The sequence below is a fragment of the Heptranchias perlo genome, unplaced genomic scaffold (assembly GCF_035084215.1).
Source record: "Heptranchias perlo isolate sHepPer1 unplaced genomic scaffold, sHepPer1.hap1 HAP1_SCAFFOLD_54, whole genome shotgun sequence".
In the NCBI taxonomy this organism is placed as follows: domain Eukaryota; kingdom Metazoa; phylum Chordata; class Chondrichthyes; order Hexanchiformes; family Hexanchidae; genus Heptranchias; species Heptranchias perlo.
The window spans coordinates 3,470,717-3,483,746 of record NW_027139559.1 but is presented as its reverse complement, the minus strand read 5'-3'; the positions used below and the strand labels follow the sequence as shown (position 1 = coordinate 3,483,746).

Sequence of the window (13,030 nt, the reverse complement as noted above, 5' to 3'; positions counted from 1 at the left end):
ATCACCGGTCGGAAATGAGAGTATTTGATGGGAGCGTCAATTGTGCCTCGCTCCAGTGGCGCAATCGGTTGGCGCGCAGTACTTATATAACAGTATCAGGCTCGGGAAATGCCGAGGTTGTGAGTTCGAGCTTCACCTGGAGCAGTTTAACTTTTTGCTTCATGAACATTTCCACCGGAGTTCAAGGGACAGCTGCTTTGTTCCATGAAGTATCTCCTTCTTATTGTTCTCATGTGGGCACTTCGGGTCCTCTGGCCGGCCGTATTGCAATAGCAGGTGTGAGTTTATTTGTTAATAGGCGGGAGAGGGGGCGATTGGCGACAGCATGAAATGGCAAAGGAGGCGGCACGAGATCTTCAAATCTGAAGATCCGAACACACGATTCTTCTTTTCGTGAAACAGACATTCTTCTGTTTGAAGTGTCGTGTAGGAAAATTCCGAAGGTAAATGTGTTTCCCGGTGTCACTGAGTAACGGGTGGAATTATTCCGCTTTCAGTTGTTGATCCGCTGACAGGTCGAGAGACCTTTTCCAGCTCCGGTGTGGGACAAGTTTAGCTTTTGAGCCACTGGGTAAAGTTTTTATTTAATTGGTGTTAACGAATGACAGGACATTTGGCACAAACAAGAAAAATTGTAAACTCACGAGTTTTCTCTCCATGTTTCTTACATCAGGTTCAACACAAACAAGGATTCTCCTCAAAACGTTACTGAGAATTTTATAAAACGGACCCTCACCCGAGTTCGACGCCCACAATGGAAAATTCAGAGACCGACCATGAATCTGTATGATGCAAACTCACGAATAGCGACCCTGGATAGTTCAGTCGGTAGAGCATCAGAACTTTAAGCGAAGTAGTGAACTTCGGGTCGAGGATTTAAGTCCCGACTCAGGTTGTTAGTTTTACAACAGTTGGCAAGTTCTGCCTTTCCAGCGGAACAACAACTGCGGGAGAGACGATGCCTGCGATGTGTTGTCAATATGTTGAACTTTGGTGAGCATTCTCAGAAAAGGGCTTTGTTCTTCTCTGATCAACATTTTTACCAGAAACATTTGGCCAGTAGATGATCAGTTAGAAAGACCACAGATTGCCCGTTCACACCACCCGTCCCTTGTTTGTACAGATATTGCTTAATGTCTAAACTGCTTCAAGTAAGTCTCGTCCATAATTATCTGGAAATGTTTGGATTGGTGCAGTTATCTGTAGCTTGTCAATTGGATGGTGAACACTGAGTTTAGTTGGGCTGATCTGATTTCTTTGTTCCAATAAATTACATACCTTTTAACCGCTACCCACTCCTTGCAGACACTTCCAGCATCATCTCCGTGGGCGGTAGAATGCAGAGACATTCAGCGCTACAAATCAATCCGTGCTGCCTCTTACCGAATCTCGGGAACGATGTGAACCCTTTCAGCCTCTCAGATGCCGATGTCTCCAATTTCATCTTGTGAGCCAGAACCCCTGGTGACATTACAGTCACTGAAGTTCGCTTCACTTTCCCAAAGGGTTGCTCCAAGAGAAAACAACGAAAAATAAGGAAAAAGTGAGCATTTCGTCATTGGTGGCGAAGCAAAATCGCTGCTTTCATTCCTTCCAACGTTTGTCTTCCTGCGGGCTCTGAACCTTCTGCACTCCGCTATTTTTATCACATGACCAGGAAGTGAAACAAGTTGAATGTGAAAGTTGGAACAACAAACTGGATCAAGCAATAGGCGGGGGTGGCGGGGGCGGGGGGGGGCGGGGGCGGGGGGGGTGGATATTGGAAAACAAACAGCCAAGCAACGAAAAGCGGGTCAGCTGTTTTATAAGAACATAAGAAATAGGAGCAGGAATCGGCCTTTCGGCCCCTCGAACTTGCTCCACCATTCAACAAGATCATGGCTGATCTTCGACCTCGAATCGATTTTCCCGCCCGATCCCCATATTCCTACACGACACTTCAAACAGAAGAATGTTTGTTTCAGGAAGAGAAGAATTGTGTCTTCGGTTCTTCAGATTTAAAGATCTCGTGCCGCCTCCTTTGTCATTTCACGCTGTCGCCAATCGCCCCCTCTCCTGCCGATGAACATCTAAACTCACATCTGCTTTGCAATACGGCGGGCCAGAGGACACCAAGTGCCCACATGGGAACACGAAGAAGGAGATGCTTCAAGGAACAGACCAGCTGTGCCTTGAACTCGGGTGTAAGTATTCAGAAGCAAAAGTTCAAAGTGCTCCAGGTGAGGCTCAAACTCACAACCTCGGCATTTCTCAAGCCTGATATTATCATATAAGTACCGCGCGCTGACCGATTGCGCCACTGGAGTCACGTATGACGAGCAGTCTCATCAAACACTCTCATTTCCGGCCTGTGAGACTGTATGTTCTTTCCACCATGTTTCCAATTGGACAAATGCAGCCAACTGCAGTTCGACCATGGATGTTTTGGTGGTCGAATTCTTGCCTGCCGCACAGGAAGCGAGCGTTCCATTACCGACCAGTGCAGGAGCATTTTCATTCTGCATTCATGACATCGCTGAATTGGGATCAATTCATATCCAGCTTCAATCTGCACAACATCTTGAGACATTTTCTTTTCTCCAGGTGTGTTGCGTCCACTTAACCTCGGATTCTGCACGCAAAGGGTGGAAGACGTTTTGAACGCTCTTCTGCTGACCGTAGTTGATGCAAGCTCATTTGTGAATGTTAAATCTGAGATTAATAGATTTCTGTGAACGAAGGGTATGAAGGGATATGTGGCAAAGGCGGGTATATGGAGTTAAGTCGCAGGTTCACCATGATCTAATTGAATGGCGGAACAGGCTCGACTGGCTAAATGCCACTGCCACTTGCTGCTTACTGATATGCGCCACCTTCTCCTGCAAGAAAACGGGATGTGTGTCTGTGTGATTTGCCTGTCATGCTTGGATAGCTGCCAGTGTGTATGACCTGTGATATGTGGGTGGGCGGCTCAAAACAGTGGTCATGTGTAAGGGTGAAAGGAAGCCTCTGGTTAGAAGAGTTGAGTACCGATGGAAAGAGTTTGTTGGTATGTGGGGGATGGGGGGTGTATTGCGTGGTGCAGTTGGTAGGCGAGGCCACTTGAGAGCTGACCTCACTCGCCTTAACGACTCATGTAAGAGCATTGAACTTCTTCCTGCACTGCATCCAAGTCCATGCTCCTGTGCGCCTGGCATTGACTTCCGCCCCCGCTGCCTCCCGCTGCCTTTGGATGTATGTCTGGAGGGCCTCTTTCCCACCCCCTCCATCACCCCTCACTCTGCGGTTATTGGATGTTCCTCCATCTATCCAAATCTTGCACCATGGTCTCTCAGCGTCAACAGAGACCCTTGGCGCATGCCCTCTCCAGGCCTGGAACCAACTCAGATTCATGACCAAACAATGCATTATATTGATGTTGCTGAAGGGATAAATATTGAACTGGTCTCCGGGAAGAACGAATCATCTTTTAAGACGGAGACAAGGTGATTGTATCAGTTCGAGTTTTGACCTTTGTAATGTTTTTCTTTCCTTATTTTTCTTTTCTTCAGATTCCAACTGATCAGAAAACTGACAACTGAACTCTCAAAGAGTTTTAGATAAATCTGTCACTCAAAATATAAAATGTTATAAATAAAGAAATAAACCGGATTGAGACGGTTCACTTCACTTCACTGAAACTTCTAATTCCGGTTAAACCGGCGCGGCGGAGTCACAGCAGCTCATCGCTGATCTGCACCTCAACTCCATTTAGCGAAATAGAAACTGGAAATCTCATGTTTCGAGACGAGTTTACTAATTCCCTGAAAAATGATTATCACTAAAATAGCAAAACATTCCCTGCCCTGATTAAACACACAGCAAGGGGATGTGTCGAATATATGGCAAGAAACCCGCGATTTTATTATTACACGGATAGAATCCCGTGCTCAATATTAACATTAACACTGAGCGCCAGGTCTGGATCTGACCCGTTTACCCCGTGGTGCGGGACCCGGTCCGCGTTTATATTAACCAAACACAGAAAATCAGAATATAATAATCGCACCCAGCAAAATTGGGGATTGTTCGTATTTTACAAGACGAGATGAGACCACTCGGCCCGTCGGGCTTGGATATTAAATTCTGTTCACATTCTCCGCTCGGTGTTGTTCTCCGTGTACATTTTTCGTTCACCGATTTGTCTTGTTATTTTATTTCCCCTCTCTCTATTTTGCAGGCTGAGTGCGAAAGAGATTCGATTTGGAGGCTAAACACTTTGATCAAAGATTTGAACATTGTTTATTCTGATTGTAGGTTTCTCGGAGACCCAGCGGGAGTTCAGTTGTCAGTTTCCTGATTAGTCGGAAACAGGAGAGCCAACTTGCTCCAAGAAAGAAAACAATGAATGAACAACATCAACAAAGTGAAAGTCAGTGAAAGATCCAAGCAGAGTCTTAACCACCCCTGGCCCTGGTTTAAGATCTTTTGCTGAAATTTTGTAGCAGCGGCCGCGTAGCCTAATGGATAAGGCGTCTGACTTCGGTATTAATCGTCGATGTTATCAGAAGATTGCAGGTTCGAGTCCTGCCGCGGTCGTTTTTACATTCCTTCCAACGTGCGCCGTTACTGTTTGACACCGGGCCGTTTCGAACAGTGACTGACCTCATTGAACGGAATCCATAAATTCCTTTCCTTGCAGAAGTTGGCCCGACACATTCAACATTGTCGGTCTGGGTGCTCGGGCAGGGCATAGTGCAAAAGTGACTTTGTTTCTATTGTTTGGATTCAGAAATGGTCGAATAATCCATTCTGCTCTTACCGTGTGGGTCGGAATCCCATCCGTGTCGTTATTGTATTGAAATTTTGTTGCGGCCGTACGTAAGTTTTGTACAATTAAAATGGTCTTGAATGATATTACTATCAATTCGAAACCGGTGTTTTAAGTCTGTGTCCCTGGATTGTTTATATTTTGTTTAAATGGAGAGGGACAATTGGAATTTTACACCTGCTGTAATGAGATAAAGGTCGAGTGGAGAGGACGGATCGGAGATAAACCTTTCTGTCCTTCCGTGCTGCCTCTGGGGTTGACAGCGAATGAAAGATTAACGGAAAAAGCAAATGAAAAGGGAGCTGGAACATAAAGGGTTAACTTTATCCATCAGGATGAAATCGAATTTCAAAACTTTTTAACAATCTTGAACCTGTCCAGTTATTAGATTTGAACCAAGTCTGTACATTTTTTCTGTTAAATTTAATTCCTCCGCCCGCTCTTCATGACGAAAAATTAAATTTGGAGGGAGGTCGGGTCCAGATTTGAGCCCACGATCTCTCTCATTGTTAAGAGTCTCCCGTTTTGAACTGGAATCCCACCCATGGCTCGGTTCCCAGTAACTGCTGCAGAGATTGAAGGACTTCGGTCCCTCCTGAATCTCCTGCATTTCACCATCTCCCGATTATTCGATCGCTATTTGGGAACATGGGAGAAAGTCTGGGTTTAAATCCCGAACATTTAAATCCCCAACAATTCTTCTGTTTAACCCATTTCACGGTGTCTTTAGTTAACAATAACCTCCCGAGCGCAATTGGAATCCAGTCCGCAGTTTGTTTCCTTCTCTGTTCCTGTTCTCCCTCGGTGTCTCCAAAAGACCATTCACTGTTTGGATCAGGAGCCTGGGTTTAAATCAGCATTCTTGTAATTATCTGCTGCACCCTCTCTAAAGCCTTGATATCCTTCCGAGAGTGTGGTGCCAATAATTGAATACAATATTTCAGCTGAGGCCTAACCAGTGTTTTATAAAGGTTTAGCATAACTTCCTTTCTTTTGTACTCTATGGCTCTAAGCCAATGATCCCATGTGCTGATTTAACAGCCTTCTCAACTTGTCCTGCCACATTCAAAGATTTATTTACATAGATCTCCATATCTCTGTGTTCCTGCACCCGATTTAAAATTGTACCATTCGATTTATATTGTCTCTCCTCATTCTTCAGGCCAAAACTTATCACTTCACACTTCTTTGCGTTAAATTTCATCTGCCATGCGTCTGGCCATTTCATCACTCTGCCTATGTCGTCCTGAAGTCTGTTACTATCCTTTAAATTGTTTATCACATTGCCGAGTTTCGTGTCACCTGCACACTTTGAAATTCTGCCCTGTCCATCCAAGTCCATGTTGTACACTATCTATTTCAAGCCGACGCGATCAGGCCTTCTTTACCAAAATCGTTTTCAATGCGTGACATTCATTATCAAGTAAGACTTTGCAGAATGTATGAGGTAAGAAACGACATTGCCGTCTGTATGTGCAACGTAATAAAGTGCTTCCTGATTTCACCGTGAAAATCCGAGCTCTGAATTATGTCCCGCCCCGTCCCCATCACCGGAGGAAATAACTTCTCTGCATCTACTCTGACGAATCGTTTTATCGTTTTAAATACCTCAATCAGATCAACCTTTCAAACTGAAGGGAATACAATCCAAGTTCATGCAACCTGTCCTCATAATTTAACCCTTTAAGACCAGGTAAGACCTGGTGAATCTGCGCTGCACCCCCTCCAAGGCCAATAACTCCTTCCTGAGGGGCGGTGCCAAGAACTGAACGCAGTTCTCCAGATTTAGTCTGACCAAGGCTCCATACAACTGAAGCATAACTTCCTCCTCTTTATATTCCAGTCCCTTTAACCTTTTTGATTACCTTTTTTTATTGTCCAATCGTTTTTAGTGATTTGTGTACATGGACACACAAATCCCTTTGCTCCTCCACTGTTCCTAATCTCTCGACATTGAGACCATTTTCCGATTGATTGGATCCAAAGTGAATTACCTCACACTTCCCCACATTGAACTCCATTTAACACAGTTTTGCGAGTCACTTAATCTGTCTCTGTCCCTTTGTAACTTCCTGATCCCACCCACACAGGTAACTGTGCCACCGATATTACTGTCATTTGCAAACTTTGATATACAACTATCTATTCCTTCATCCAAGTCACTCAGAAATATTGGGAGCACATTCCCGAGTGTTCACTGAAATCAGGTACCTTAATATTTTGAGGAATCCTTGAAATCCCACGGTGTTTCCCCACAGGTTTCAGTGAGCGCTGCAGTAAATCTCGTCCTCGCGTCTTTATTGAAAACCGTCAGTTTTTGCTGTTCAATCAGAATTGTCTTTGCATCCCGTGCTGGCGAGTCAGGGATTAGTGTTCGAAGAATCAGGAATATGATCTGGAACCACATCTTGCCCACTGCGCCACTGGAGAAATATGAGTTCGATTTTTATGTTTGATCCGCTCGATCAGATTGAATTTGACCCAGAAACAGGAAGCGGTTTTGGTGAAACTGATCCGAGGGGGAAGCGCGAAGGTGGTTGAAGCGATGAGCTGCTCAGTGATTGGATCCAGCCCGTGTGGCTCGGGATCCCGGTCTGGTCTCGGTCGCCGACACTGTTTTCTTCCTGATTGGTTTCCCTCTGCTTTCAGCAATTGCCCCAGGAACGACCTTTTATATCTGGATTCAGCACCAGGCAGAGAGATAGAAACAACTGTCTGGTGTTTATTGACCTGATCGGGAGGTTAATGTCACCGACGGCTGATTCACTGAGGTCTCCAGGCCTGTGCTCTGCCGCCATTTGCTTTGGTTCCCTGTTCGACGCTTGTTCTCTACGGGTGAAGGAGACAGATTTTCTCTTTCACCAGTTTTTTACAATACTGGACCGGTCCCATTTTCTCTGTGGATAACTGGGATAAGTGGACAGAGCAGGGACAGAGAAAGGCTGTTGGATCCCGGAGCGGAACAAGGTCTCACTGTTATCGGACCAGAATTATTTCGTTATCATTATAATCCTGCAATTGCTGGGACCTCGAGCCAAAATGATGCATTCACAGCGTGCGCCATTATCGATAGGTAAATGTTGCAGAAAGTGAGATACGGGAATTTGTGATTTGCCCAATAATTTCTGGAACATTTCCGCCGCTCCTCCGAAAGGCTCGGTTAAACGATAAAAGTTGTTTTCGTCGCTCAGCCCACGGTTGCCGTCAACGGCGATCGCCAATTCGCTGTATTTACGCAATGATTCGCGCCGCAGCCAATTACGATTGGACAATGAAGGTAAATAAATTATGAGGCAGCAAGAAGTGACTGAGAAAAGTCACATACTTCAGCCTCTCAGCTTCTCTCCTGCCATCTCACTCTCAGGCTCAGTCTTTTGTTCCTTTTCAGTCGAGTTTATTTCTTCTCCCTCCCATCTTCCTTCCTTCTATCCATCACTGCCATCTTTCTTGGAAAAATACGTTCCTGCCGTCTGCAGCTATGAAAAAATCTGAGACGCCAATTGGTGATTTTTCACTTAAAATGGAAGCGGAGTGGGACTTAACTGGGATTCGATCTCCGGACTTCTCATTTATCAATCTGTGAAAACCTCAAAGTGAAAATAAGACCCGAAGTTCAACGAAACGCTGGCAATTGACCATGCAGCCATGTGAAACTTCGCTGCCACCCACAGCTGATCAGCCATCCTTTCAGACGCTTCCTGTTCATTCAATCTCGCTTTCTATTCCGATGTACAGCATCATTGAGTTGTACACTAATTATTTCAAGTGAACAATATCAACGTCTCTTCACCAAATTTTGAATGTACAACTTGTCTTATCCAGTAAGACTTTCTAAAATTAAAATGATCTGAAGCAAAATTGCCGTTTGTGTGAGAATATGTACACCGGGTAGACTAGCGCGAATACACATTTCATAACGTAAAACAAACACACGTTAAACTATTGTGCAGAAGTTGTCGGAGGTCACCCACAGGAGGAGGTCAGGGCCGGGTGTATCACACACAGTACTCACCAACATTTCGTGGGAAGAGATCAGAAATGCAATAGGGTAAGACCAGATAGTTTGGGGAGAGTGTGGGATTAAAACAGGATGAATAGGAATAGATATAAGATGTGCTGACAGGGGATAACAAACAGAAGGTCACGACTGATATCCATGGTTTCTCAGGCTGAGACCGTTGAACAAAAGACCGATGTTATTGCGCAGACGCTCTGAAGGGGAAGGCTCAACAAAGTCGCTTGACAAAGGTATCAATACCATAACGTTGGGAAAGATTTGTACAAATGTGGGCGCCGTGGCTCAGTGGTTAAAGCACCTGTCTTGTAAACAGGGGATCCTGGGTTCAAATCCCAGCGGTGCCTTCAAGTTCATGTTGTTTGTTTCTTTGCTTCCATTTTCCCACCCGTTGTGCTCCAGAGAGCAGCGAGATCAATGTTTACTCTTCCTCATTGGCAGCCTCCAGAAGCCCTTCGTTTTTGCTTCCCAGCCTCTCTGTGTTGACTGCCGATTTAAATGAGTTCCAGAGATTCCCATCCACGGGTTTCCAATTGCAACGAATCATCTCCGTGAGGTTAAAGTGCCCCCTGCTCCTTTATATTTCCATTAAATAATAAAAATCAATTGCGGAATAAAAATTCAGCTGTTCGCTGATATTCTGTATTTTCCCAAATCAAGTCGACAGGAGGGAACGAATCTTTGTCTGAGGACGTTGGACAAACTGATTCTCGGGGAGAGCTAAACATTCATGGTGGAGATTAAAGACACACCAACACCGCGGGACCGCTTCTGGTCAACGACTTTAATTCTTAAACCAGAGGTGTTTTAGCGAAGGGATTGAAGAGCTGGATTCGAAATCTAAGGGGATTCCGACCCGCCGGTTTAACCGGATTTACACGGTTCACTTAACTTCAATAGGAAAACATTCGACAATTTCAAAAGTTTCATCCCCTGATTCTCGAGACCGGACAGGAAGTGAAATTACAAATTGGTTTTTCAGTTCCAGCAACAAGATTCTTCTCAATATAAGAAAAACGGAGTGTTTCAAACTGCAGGGAGTGAATTAACCGCAGATTCGGAGCCAGCGCTCTCCAGTGTGTTCTTATCTACAACACTCTTAGAATTATAGAGTCATAGAATGGTTCCAGCACAGAAAGAGTACATTCGGCCCGTCGAGTCCGTGCCGGCTCTCTGCAAGAGAAATCCAGCTAATCCGATTTCCCCGCTCTATACTCGAAGCTCTGCATTTTTTCCCCTTCAAGTACTGATCCAATTCCCTTTTGAAAGCCACAAGTGAATCTGCCTCCACCACCCCCTCAGGCACTGCATTACAGATCACAACCATCGCTGTGTCAAAAACTTTTTTCTCATGTCGCCTTTGGTTCTTTTGCCCATGACCTTAAATCTATGTCCTCTGGTACTTGATCCCTCCGCCAATGGGAACAGTTTCTCTCTATCTACTCTGCCTGGACCCTTCATGATGTTGAATACCTCGATCAAATCTCCTCTCAAACTTCTGGCTCAATGGAGAACAGCCCCAGCTTCTCCAGTCTATGCACGGAACTGAAGTCCCTCATCCCTAGAATCATTGGAGTAAATCTCTTCTGCAACCTCTCTAAGGCCTTCACATCCTTCCGAATGTGCGGTGCCCAGAACTAGAAACAATACTCTCGTTGTGGCTCAACCACTGCTTTATAAAGGTTCATCATAACCTCCTTGCTTTTGTACTCTATGCATCTATTCATAAAGCCCAGGTTCCCGTATGCTTTCTTAACCGCTTTCTCAACCTGCCCTACCATCTTCAATGATTTGTGTACATAGACCCGCAGATCTCCCTGTTCCTGCACCCCGATTAGAATTATACCGTTTAGTTTATATTGCTTTTCCTCGTTCCATCACTCTTCCCTTCCGCCGATAATTCTCAGGACTGAAAACTCAGTTTAATTACACCGACTTATCATTTTCTAATTTATCCCGTTTCTCTCCCTCTCTGTCTGTATCAAACGTGGTTTCCTCACATGTTGCGACCCCGCCCGCACTCCTTCCGTCTCTGTGTTCAGACAAAGGAACTGGCTGAAGTGTCACATTATCCTGGGGGATTTCAGCGTGTAAGTGAGGCTTCCGCGGACACTGGATCCCGTTCAAAGCGTTTCATCAAGAGGTGTTTCAATTCGGTGAGATGATCTTTACTTCCTGGAGATTATAATGTCCAGACGGGCAGTGAGACTGAATGGAGTCTGAGTGCTGAGATTGGAATGGGAGGCCAGCAAATTCACTTTGGTCTGGCCATGTTTTAATTTCTTCTCTATGAATCCCCTGAGCTGGCGATCAGCCTCCTCCTTGAGAGCGATTCGCCAATCCAGATCAGAGGGAATTAAGTGTCATGAAAGTCGAGTGGGACTGGAGCCCATTGTTTGACTAATTTATTCGAGTTTTTTGAGGATGTAATTAGCAGGGTAGATCAAGGGGAACCAGTGGATGTAGTTTACATGGATTTTCAAAAGGCATTCGATGAGTTCCCACATAAAAGGTTGTTCCATTAAGTAAGGGCGCATGGGGTTGGGGTTAATATATTAGCATGGATAGTAGATTGGTTAACGGAGAGAAAGCAGAGAGCAGGGATAACGAGTCATTCTCAGGTTGGCAGTCTGTAATTAGTGAGGTGCCACAAGGATCGGTGCTTGGGCCTAAGCTATTTACAATCTATATTAATGAATTAAATAAAGGGAACGAGTGTACTGTATCCACCTTTGCTGACGATACAAAGCTCGGCGGCAAAGCAAGTTGTGAGGAGGAGACAAAGAATCTGCAAAGGGATATAAAAAGATTTACTGAGTGGGCAAGAAGGTGGCAGATAGAGTATAACGTGGAGAAATGTGAAGTTATTCACTTTGGCAGTCAGAATAGAAGAACAGAATATTGTTTCAATGGTGAGAATCTATTAAAGGTTGGTCTTCAGAGAGACTTGGGTGACCTAGGTCATAACATTTATTACGTGGGTACAGCAAGCAATTAGGAAAGCAAATGGCATGTTGGCCTTTATTGCAAGGTGGTTGGAGGACAAGAGTAACGAAGTCTTATTGCAGTTGTGAGGGCTTTGGTGAGACCTCTCCTGAAGTACTGCCAACAGTTTTGCTCTCCTTATCTAAGGAAGGATATACTTGCCTTGGAGAACGTGCAATGAAGGTTGACTAGATTAATTCCTCCGATGAGAGGGTTGTCCTATAAAGAGAGGTTGAGTAGAATGGGCCAAAACTCTCTGAAGTTTAGAAAAATGAGAGGTGATCTCATTAAAACATAAAACATTGTGAGGGGGCGTGACAAGTTAGGTGCTGAGAGATTGTTTCTCCTAGTTAGATAGAAATGAACCAGGGGCATAGTCGCAGGACAAGTGGTCGGTTACTCAAGACTTTGATGAGGAGGAATTTGTTCACGCAGAGGGTTGTGAAATTTGGAATTCTTTACCCCAGATGGCTGTAGATGCTGATTCATTGAATATATTCAAGGCTGAGATAGAACGATTTTAGGACTCTCGGAGAATCAAGGGATATGGGGATCGGGCGGGAAAGTGGAGTTGAGGTAGAAGATCAGCCATTATCTGATTGAATGACGGAGCAGGCTCCAGGGGCCGTATGACCGACTCCAGCTCTTGTTTCTTATGTTCTTAAAACAGGAAGCGTCGGGATGGCTGTTTGCCTTCCATGAAGGACATCGGTGAACAGCTTGGGTTTTTATTACAAGGTCCCACCCTTCAGTATCATTACTATGTAGCCGTTATCTAAAATACAACGCTAGTGGGATTTGAACCCACAACCTTTAAAACCGTTTCATTTACTCACAATGACGTATCCATTGCGTCACAGAGCTAAAAGCAGCAAGGTCAATTTTGCTGAGTGCTGAACCGACCGGGCAAGCCGTTCGGTAGATTTGCACTTCCCACAGATTTTCCGTGGGGTTTCACACGCACGTTTTTATCAGCCAAACATCTAAACAGAGCTACAGAGCTACGACAGCAGACTGAGAGATGGGGGTTGAGGGATATTGTGAGAAGCTTGATAAGTGGGTTGAGAGGCATGGAGAGAAGGACTTAGTTGGGTTTGATGGATATGGTGAAAACTGGGAAGCTGGGGTTAGATGGAGAGTAAAGCTCCCTCAACAATGTCCCGTCAAACACTCACAGGGCAGGTACAGCACGAGTTAGATTACAGAGTAAATCTCCCTCTTCACTGCCCCATCAAACATTC

The 13,030-nt window shown here is 44.9% G+C and overlaps 3 non-coding genes across 3 annotated transcripts; 2 read left to right on the top strand and 1 right to left on the bottom strand.

Annotated features, from left to right (window-relative positions):
- Window positions 1-2,211: 2,211 nt before the first annotated feature.
- Window positions 2,212-2,306, bottom strand: trnai-uau (transfer RNA isoleucine (anticodon UAU)). Its single transcript has 2 exons — window positions 2,269-2,306; window positions 2,212-2,247 (listed from the first exon to the last, which is right to left on the bottom strand). It is a non-coding gene; the product is annotated as a tRNA-Ile (tRNA).
- A 2,161-nt stretch (window positions 2,307-4,467) lies between these two features.
- trnar-ucg (transfer RNA arginine (anticodon UCG)) lies at window positions 4,468-4,557 on the top strand. Its single transcript is given in 2 exon segments — window positions 4,468-4,504; window positions 4,522-4,557. It is a non-coding gene; the product is annotated as a tRNA-Arg (tRNA).
- A 4,521-nt stretch (window positions 4,558-9,078) lies between these two features.
- trnat-ugu (transfer RNA threonine (anticodon UGU)) lies at window positions 9,079-9,151 on the top strand. Its single transcript has one exon. It is a non-coding gene; the product is annotated as a tRNA-Thr (tRNA).
- Window positions 9,152-13,030: the final 3,879 nt, after the last annotated feature.